At 43.7% G+C, this 7,871-nt stretch overlaps 1 long non-coding RNA gene across 1 annotated transcript; it reads left to right on the top strand.

Annotated features, from left to right (window-relative positions):
• Positions 1 to 303: 303 nt before the first annotated feature.
• LOC120234449 lies at positions 304 to 7,013 on the top strand. Its single transcript, XR_005529100.1, has 3 exons — positions 304 to 360; positions 1,974 to 2,136; positions 6,954 to 7,013. It is a non-coding gene; the product is annotated as an uncharacterized LOC120234449 (long non-coding RNA).
• The last annotated feature ends 858 nt before the right edge of the window (positions 7,014 to 7,871 follow it).

The following is a 7,871-nucleotide window of genomic DNA, read 5'->3' as shown; positions in this document are numbered from 1 at the left end:
ATTCGTCCTTCAGACACAGCAGAAAGAACTCAATGTGCTCCTTGAATGTGGTAATCTCCCAAAACAGAACGCATCACCCCCAACAAAAATAAATGTGTTCCTTTTACCCGCACATTTATTGATTTTTCATACTCTTCTTCCTCACCAAATCTCTTTCCTTCTCTGGATCCTCCAGACTATCTCTTCTTTGCCACCAGGTGGGCATTCCACTATCCATCTGTTCACTCAGTCACCATAATGGAACCCTTCCTGTGCTACCTTCCAGAATCCAACCATACAAGGTGTTCTAGATGCTAATAAGGAAGGGTCTCTGTCCTGAAGCTGCTCTTTTCCCAGCGTCAGAGACAAACTGGTGCCATGGTAAGCGCTTGAAGCATGGGGTGGGTCAGGGACAAGATCAGATGAAAGGAAGGTCATTGGATTGTGGGATGAGGAGACTGGAGGGCAGGGTGTGGGGTGAAGACCAGCTGGTTAGGAGGCTTTGTCATCTCTGAGGCAAAATACCACCTGGCATAAGCTATGCCAGAAGGGAGCAAAGAAGACAGACCATCTAAAAAGGTGGAATCAGGGGCACCTGGGTGGCTCAGTCAGTTAAGCGTCCGACTTCGGCTCAGGTCATGAGCCCATGGCTTATGGGTTCCAGCCCCGTGGCAGGCTCTGTGCTGACATTTCAGAGCCTGGAGCCTGCTTCGGATTCTGTGTCTCCCTCTTTCTCTGCCTCTCCCCTGTTCATGTTCTCTCTCTCTCAGAAGTAAATAAACATTAAAAAATATGATAAAATAAAAAGGTGGAATCACCTAAAGAGGAAGGTGTGGGAAAGGCAAGGCAAGGAAGCCTCTCAGAAATCTAGCAAGTGTAATTACCCCCTCCTCACCAGAAGCGTGTCTCTAACCCCTTCTTTATGTCTCTGCTTTTGCTGTCTCCAGCCCCATTTTTCCTCCCCCAGGCATGTTCCCAGCAATTGCAATCATTGCTCTCCATTCCCGAACATTCCTTCTCCTTCTCAGATCTCACTTTCACCCCCATATTCTCTCCTTTTCCACTTCCCTGCTCTTCCCAGGGGCACCGCAGTGAGAGCCTCCTGCTCAGGGCTGCGGGAGGGAAGGATGGAAGGATTCTCCTGGGAAGCACGGACGAGGCAGATTGGAGCCCAGACGGGAGACAGACCCAGAGAGATGAAGTCAAGGGTGGATTTGAGGCAGAAATTAAATTAAATTAAACTGGTCTTGTTTCTTCTCTGACATAGTCCATTGGGAGCTGATTCAATGTGGTCCCTGGAGATTTCCACATTCCACAGTCCTAAATTTGGGATATTTTATAGTATGGGAGAGAATCTAATTCCCAAGAGGACAAGAGGGAAGCTTCTCTTCCTCTTGTCCCCCAAGGAGCGGGAGCCTAGATTCCTGGTTCCAGACATCTCAGGAAAGGCCAGCAGAGGCTTCAGAGGGATGACAAGGAGTCATGGTTTTCCACATGGGTGGTTTCAGAGTGGTTTACTGATCATTTGCGAGATGTTCCGCTTGGCTATTGCTCATACATTATGTCTCTTCTACCTCTGACATCAACTTGTGAGGTAACTGTAATTAGAATTCCACCTCAGAGATGGAGATACCGGGGCTGGCAGGCTTAAGAAACTCAGGCATGTTCACAGGAGGCCTCAGCCAGCAGCCTTTCCCACTTGGCTGCGCACTCCTTCTGCGGCCAGCTCATGCTCTTCAAAAATAAAAGTAAAGCTCATAACCCACATTAGCCTAACGTACCTTTAATCTCACATTTTTTTCATTCTCTCTCCTAAAATGTTGGAAAAGGATCTCACTCTGTGGATCTTGCTCTCAGAGCATTTAAAATGTTCACCACATAATTATGATATTCTTCCCCAGATGAATGAAACATTTGGTATCCTGGAAAGGGTTGGTTGGTTGGTTTTTGGAGGATGACATCACATAAAGTCTTCCACTAACTTCATCTTCCAGAACCTTCCCAAGAGAAGCTCCTCTGAGGAACTGATCTCTGGGCTGATATGTCAGAACTCTTTCCCAGGATGGCCCCAAGGGGCAGATGTTCCGGAAAAAAACTGTCTGCCCCGCCCCTGCATGGAAGGGGACCAGAAGCGGCCTTGATGAGCAATGGCTGGAGGTATAAAGGGACAAAGGGGTTTAAAGTAGGGGTACAGAAAGTGACAGACAAGTGAAACACTGCTGTAATTAAAAAAATAAAACACATAAAAACTATGAGAGCGGCTCTGGGACAGCAGAAGACAGAAACTAGAAGGAACTTGAGGAGAGTACTGCTAAGAATCTAAAAGATCTCCAAGAGACTATTAACAGCAGCCTGATGTCACTTGAGAAAGCTGTTGAAGATTAAAGACAAATGAGGCAAATGTAACTGGAAACTAGACAGAAGAGGACCCTTCTCCTGCAGTGGCAGGAATTTCAGCCACACTCTGGCCTGCAGTGATGCGGAAAATAGAAAAGGTACCTCGTGAACTGGGTGGCCTGGCTGAGATTTCCAGGCAGCTTTCAAGGTCCCCCGGGGCTTCTTCTTGCTGCTGTATTGCAACCTGACAGAAGAAGGATACACTCGAGGGGGAGAAAAGTTAAATATAAAGGAAGCAGAATCTGCACAGTTTGACTATCCCTTGCCACTTCGAGCTGAAAAGCAATGTTAAACTAAGAACAGCTTCTGGACAAAAAATACAATTCAGGGAATAGTCAGAATAACACGCGGGAAAGATCAACTTGAGATAGTGGTGATAAAGTCCTTTGTGAAGACCCTGGAGAGGTTTAAACTTAGAAAACTGGTCAAAACCAAAAGCAAACAAAAACACAGAACTTTTAAGGACCCTTGGCTGCTTCAGCAAAAGCCCGAGGTACAGAATGGTTTATCATGAAGAGATTAGTGAATGTGGCCTCTTTTCTCCCCCTAACTGCATGAACCACAATAAGATTCACAGGAAGCTCCCACAGATTTAAAGAGAATTGTATAAACAGAAACATCACCAGTTTGGACTAAAAGAGACTAAGAAAAGTACCTCCCCAAAAAGTCTTTGGATCTCCAAACTTCTATACAGCCAAGAAAATTCATTAGCAAATATGGGCTACCTTTTACAGAAATGGAAGAATGTGATGGAGGGCAGAGCCAAGAGCCACAGAATAATTCCCAGGGCTTCATCTCTCATGAGGGGACTGGACATGTGTACCTTGCCACATTTCAGAGTTACTTTAAACTTTGCACTCCTATTTGCCTCCTGTTTTCCCCCTTTCTGGGTGGGAGTATCTATAGAGGCTATCCCACATCTGTGTGTAGGATTGAATGTTGGGTGTGGCAGAGAGGTACAGATAGCTGGTCCCTTTATTCTCAGGTTTTCAGATAGAAATGAGCTGTGCTGGAGGAATGGTGTCTATCTCTCTATGGAATATACCTTCCTTGGCACTTTGCACACTCTATTCCCCCTCCCTAGAGTTGTCTTCCCTTACTTCCCTACCTGGCTAACTCCTTCTCATTCTCTAAGATTCAATTCAAATATCAGCTCCTCCATGAAGCCTCCCCAGTTTCACCAGTTAAAGTTAGTGGCTAGGTTTGCTTTCTTTCTACAGCACTTATCATGGCCTTAATTTCTGTCTTCCCCACTGGCCCATGAGTTCAAAAATGGCAGGGACGTTTTATCACTTTTGTTGTTTACAGAAACCCATTGCAAATTAGTACAGATGCTCAGCACATATGTGATGGTAAATAAACGTGAGGCATATATATTTAAACAGATAGCATACAAGCTTTGAAGTGAGAGAGCAAGTTAAGAAAACCTAAATGGTGTGCTTAATAACCAAGGCATGGATGAGAGAAAGTTTGGTAAGTGTGGAGCTGCAGTCCTGTCCTGGAGGTCAGTGTCTTTGGTTTGGTGTTTGGAAAATCTGAATGTACTTGCCACATGGTAAGAGTATACAGTGAAGACATAACTTCATGTCTTTGAGGGGAAGGTGAGGCCCTCTGTTTTCCTCAGCATACAATCCGTGACTTCTAACTCATTCTCAAGTTCACAGAACATGGAAGAATCCCCACCAAGGATTTGGGAAATGTGAACATCAAATTCCCAAAGACCACCTCAGACCTAAAATGTTCTTTTTGGAGAAACCAACTTGAAAACAAACTTGTGTTAAGCTCCATGTGACCAGAAACTGGCTGTGTCTTCCTTTGTCACCAATGGGACATAGTATGCATTAAGAACATTTTGTTAATGGTTGATTATTGGCATATGGGAAGGAGGAAGAAGGGGAGGGAGAAAGTTAAGGGATATTTTTGGGAATTTTCTAATGTAACTTAAATGAGAAGGAATTTTTAAAAATGAATTGCTTGGATTTCTGGAGTGGTTTTACATCACCAGAAGAGTGATCTACAATAGCCATGCTCTCAGACTTTTCTCCAGAAGGACCCTTACATTTGGATGTGACTCTTCTCCCCTAATTCTTAGTAAGGCTCATTCCTGAGAGCGTATGAAACAGAAGCCCCTGTCTCCTGCTGTCATGGAAAACTCCATCTGAATGCCAGGGAACCGGAGTCTTGAGGGCAGATGATTCATGTTGGGCCCAAAATAAGATTTAGTGAAATGATTGATATTTCTGTTCTTTTTCTGTTTCTCCCCATGAGAATCTTATAGCCAAGATGTAAGATTTATCACAAATATAAAAACTTCTATTTTGTTTGTGTATCCTAGACTACATAGAACTTAAAGTCAACATAGGGAGTCACTCGCAAGATATATTTTAAGAGGGACTGATGAGGGCTCTTCCTTCACCCAAAAGTGCCCTGCAGCACAGAGCTGGCACTGTCCAATACAGTGGCTTTGTTAAAAGTTAGAAAGCCCATTCTTTCCTTCGGTAAGATGAGGCTCCATGCCAGGGTGCATGGCTTAGTGGATAGAGGGCAGAATGGGTTTATGGTGTCACCCACCCTGTTGGCTCTGAGTTCCATGGTGAGAACAATCTACACATTCCCGGATGAAAGTCCTGTTGTCATGGAGTCCAAAATTCCACCATTTGGATTCCATTCTTTATGACTGGATGAAAGTACTGTTCCCTCCTTCATCAAGCGCAAACGCCCTGCATCCTGACTACACACCTGGCTCCTATCAGCCATCACTGCATTATTCTACCAGATGACAAGGATTCGTAGCAGAGACAGGGGAGGAGCCACCAGGCTGAGGCATGAGCTAGTGGAAGGCCCGAGGGGAAAGACGGGCTTGTAGGAGGACTTCAGTGTCCCTGTGAGGCTGAAGTTCACGGACAGAGAGTGGGAGCGGTAGGGTTAAATTGAAGGCTGGTCGGACCAGCCCCACATTCACCTATGTCCTTGTGATGGTTTTACGTGGCTACTAGCAACTTTTAAATTACATGTATAGCTTACATTATATTTCTATTGGACAGTGTTACTCTAGAACTTAACGCAGTGCCTAGCACCTAGCAGGTGCTCATATATAGGACTTGAAATGAATGAAATTAAATGTACCACAATTACATGTCTAAGAACTATGACTGATATGTTTTCCTTCGGCAGTACTTCTTTCTCTATTTCTTAGTCTCCTTTAATTTTTTCCAGTTCTATTGAGATATAATTGACATACGTCACTGGGTAAGTTTAAGGTGTACAGTATAATGATTTGATTTACCATTATTGTGAATCTTGTTCTCCTTTGCAAAAATTCATAGATACTCAGCATAAAAAATGAATAAGCCAAAAGATAACCCCAGATATATTTTCTGTAAATAAAAAATCCCCATGGGATGCCTAGGTGGCTCAGTTGATTAAGCGTTTGACTTTGTGGGTTCGAGTCCCATGGGTTTGAGCCCTGTGTCGGGCTCTGTGCTGACACCTCAGAGCCTGGAGCCTGCTTCAGGTTCTTTGCCTCCCTCTCTCTCTGCTCCTCTTCCACTCACACTCTGTCTTTCTCTCCTTCAAAAATAAATAAATATAAAAAAATCCCCACATCCTTCTCCGTTTGCCCCTTCTCTAGGACATGGCCACAGTCTCTCAAGTATAGTGAGATAATTGGTCATACAACTTTGGATCCTTTCTGTAGATGGTGAAATTGATTCAGAATTCTAAATTGTCTAGGGGCACCAGCTGGCTCCATCAGTGGAGCATGTGAGTCTTGGTCTTGGCATGGTGGGTTTGATCCCAGTGTTGGATGTAGAAGTTACTTAAAAATAAAATGTTTGAAAAAAATTCTAAACTATCTAAACTCTAAATCCTTTCTGAGGGCTTATCATGGATTCAAAGTTAATATCTGTAGGAAATACAGCAGAGAGCAGAGGAAGTAGTTAGTGGTTTTCTGTTAAGTGAAATTGAACGAATAAAGTCTTGAGTCTGAATTAGGAATGTGCTGGGAAATAGAGATTTGGAGAAATTTTTAGGCTTCCCCTTCCCCCCCCCCCCGCCCCGAATCACCAGGGAGATGAAATCTCCCATAAGTTTCATCTGGAGTTTTCAGGAAGCTGGGATGACTAGTGGAATCAGGAACAAAGTTGTAATGTTAACATGGGACGATTGCTTCTCCTCCTCGGCTCTTTTACCCACGGTTCCCACATGCAGCTTTGGGGTGACACAGCCCTGTGTCCCAAAGCAAGCCCTCTGTGACAGGTGGGAGATGGCACGTGCAGGAGTAGGCGGCCCCTCAGGGGGAGGAGGTGCAGGCAGGAAGCGGGTGTAGACGGCGCCAGAGGAGACTGTGGTTTTAGGGGATTTTTTGTTTGTGTGCTTAATTACTTGTTAGAATGGATTTAGTTTCTCTCCCCAGAAGAGATACGGATTTGAGATGAATTTTAGATACTTTTAGAACAAAAATGCTACTCAGTTGAATTTCTGTTTTTGCCATAGCCATGCAACTGAGCTGGAGGAAAAGAAAGCCCAAGTATCCCGCACCCAGACTGAAACCCTTTTTTGTTTCTTCCGTGTCACAGAGCCTTCATTCTGTTCCTGAGGAAGAAATAGTATCCTGAAGGATTCCAGAAAATTTGGACAATTAAGTAAATATTTTTGCTCAAAAAACATGCCATTTGGTGCCATTTTCCTTGATAAATTATCTTCTCATGGTCAAAAAGGGACCAAAAACACGTAACCCTTCTCCCGAGATAGAATCGTAATGAAGAGAAAGATACAATTGGGCTTTTATAGATGTTAAAGCATTTAAACATACTAGATCTTGAAGTAATTAAGCTTTTTTCCATCATATTTCTAATGTTCCTGAAATGAAAAAAGAAAATAGTGCCCAGGCTAACATGTCTTCTCTTTTTAAAAGAATGCTGTGAAGTTGAGGAAGGAAATGATGCAGTTTGTCCCTAATCGTCTTGCCTTAATAGTTGTAAAGGCCACACTTTTACAAAAGTATATTAGGCTGTCTTAACTGGCTTCATGCAGAATTAGCTTAATGGCTGTGATACAAGACAACCTTCACGGAAAAACTGTGTCCACTGCTTTCCCCTTACATTACAGTTGCTCAGACCAGACACTTAGATAAACAACAATTGACCGCAGAGGTAGCACTATGGCAATAAGTCCCATATCCTGTGTGCTCACTCAGTCTTGCACCTCAAATGATTCATTCATTCATTCCTTTTATATGTATTAAGTGCATTGTGCAGAGAAGAAATAGAAATAACTGAGCCTGTAGGATCTGGAGCCAGCTTCCCAGTTGAAATGAGTTTTGATCAAGGTCTTAACGTTAAACGTGTGGCAGGAGAGCCATGCTGACAGAAGGAACAGAGGTGTGAAGACACAGGAGCATGAATGTTCAGGGAACAGCAAGTAACCGTCAATGTCAATGGAGTGCAGGATGCCTGGAAGTGGAAGTGGAGTGGATCTGAAATGCAAAAAAATGT

This window comes from Hyaena hyaena, unplaced genomic scaffold (assembly GCF_003009895.1).
Source record: "Hyaena hyaena isolate Hyena2069 unplaced genomic scaffold, ASM300989v1 scaffold_108, whole genome shotgun sequence".
NCBI lineage: Eukaryota > Metazoa > Chordata > Mammalia > Carnivora > Hyaenidae > Hyaena > Hyaena hyaena.
Note: the sequence above shows the minus strand (reverse complement) of the source record. Positions and strands in the feature narration are given on the sequence as shown.